Raw genomic sequence first — 1759 nt, forward strand, 5'->3', positions numbered from 1 at the left:
AGCATCACATAAGTAGAAAAGGACAGAAGTGGTTCTGTGGCTCAAGTGGTAGCACTTGCCTTGAGCTGAGGTAAAGCAACCACGCCCCAGAGTTCAACCCCATGGCCAACAAAATCAAAGTAAAAAACAAAACAAAATACAGTCTCTCACTTTTGTGACCTCAACTCTGTAATATCACTGCTTCAGCCTAGGGCTAAGATTTTAAGTGTGGACATTTATCATCCTTCCTGATTCTGACTGTACTTGATAATTTTTTAATCAATATTTTGTTCTTAATTTTGCTTTTTGTAAATCTACATGCAACTATAAAAAATGGTTTGGCCATCCCAGTCACCTTCTCAAAGTACCTCCTGATGATGAATAACAAAAAGTTTTATTATATTACAATGGAAACAGTACCACAAATAAAGAAACATAATAACAAATATTAATTATTAATAAAATAAAATACCAAAGAATTACTAGTGTTTTCACTATTTGAAGTGTACTTACATATTTGATTTTACTATTCTCACATTCCTGTACATTTAACACTGAATAAGATTATGATGTTCAACAAGAGTTTTATAGGCTATGTGTAGTCTTTAAAGTTACCCACTAAGATTGCTTTTTATGACTCATCTCATCATTTCTATATGGCTTATATCATCATTTGTTCCTCACTAACATATAAAGTAAGGAAACCCTAAAGTTTTAAGAGAAACTGTGCAGTTAACAAAGTCTTAACTCTTCACTCTGCTTCTTTACACTAAGACTTTGCAACATCTCATTAGTAATGTTTCTATAAACTCTGAAGTGTACATTTTAGTAGCATATGTTTGCTACCATAAATCTTAAATATTTATAGAAAAGTTGTATGACCTGACAAACAGTCCTAATTTTGGCCTATATAAGCAAATTCCCAAAATTAAATATATTTAAAACTTTTAACAAACCTTAACACTTGCCACAGTGTTCATTATGACAGGTGCCTTGTACAGAATAATTGAATTCGTCCTCCTACACATCTCTTTTTTTATTTTTATTTTTTGCGAACATACTGTACAGAGGGGTTACAATTACACGGGCAAGATAATGAGTACATTTCTTATCAAGCATTGCAGCCTCCTCCTTTGTTTACCCTTCACATCCCTTCCCAGCCTTCCCCTGTCCCCCCATCCAATACCCCCCCATCCTACACATCTCTTGAACAACAATATCTGGGATTATTTTGTTTTTGAAATGTTAATCTTGTCTATTCTTAAATGTGTGCTTATATAAGAAGTACATGGTTCTAAAATTTCACGAGAAATCTTCAAATCTTACTTTTCTTTGAATTGTCTAGTTTAAGAAAATCAATTACACTTTATATATAAAAAATTCTCTGTGCTCAATTCAGCAGCACATTCACTAAAATTGGAACAATACAGAGAAGATTAACATGGCCCCTGTGCAAGGTTGACACGCAAATTCTTGAATCATTCCATATTTTTACAAGTAAAGATGCTGGAGGGGATGTGGCCACAAGGGAACCTTACTTGATTCTTGGTGGGAGTGTTAACTTGTTCAACCACTTTGGAAAGCAGTATGGAGGCTGGTCAAAAGACTCCATATAAAGCTCCTTTATGACCCAGCAATCACAATTCTAGGGATTTACCCAAATGATCACAAAGAAGACCATACTAAAACTACCAGCACAACGATGCTAACTGCAGCATTATTTACAATAGCTAAGATATGGAGCTCACCTCTATGGCACACAGAAGATGAATGCACCATG

The 1759-nt window shown here is 34.5% G+C and overlaps 1 non-coding gene across 1 annotated transcript; it reads left to right on the plus strand.

Annotated features, from left to right (window-relative positions):
• Positions 1-1365: 1365 nt before the first annotated feature.
• LOC138818547 (U6 spliceosomal RNA) lies at positions 1366-1472 on the plus strand. The gene has a single exon (XR_011369189.1). It is a non-coding gene; the product is annotated as a U6 spliceosomal RNA (small nuclear RNA).
• The last annotated feature ends 287 nt before the right edge of the window (positions 1473-1759 follow it).

Source organism: Dipodomys merriami, unplaced genomic scaffold, assembly GCF_024711535.1.
Source record: "Dipodomys merriami isolate MVZ:Mamm:240054 unplaced genomic scaffold, mDipMer1.0.p SCAF_778, whole genome shotgun sequence".
Taxonomy (NCBI): domain Eukaryota; kingdom Metazoa; phylum Chordata; class Mammalia; order Rodentia; family Heteromyidae; genus Dipodomys; species Dipodomys merriami.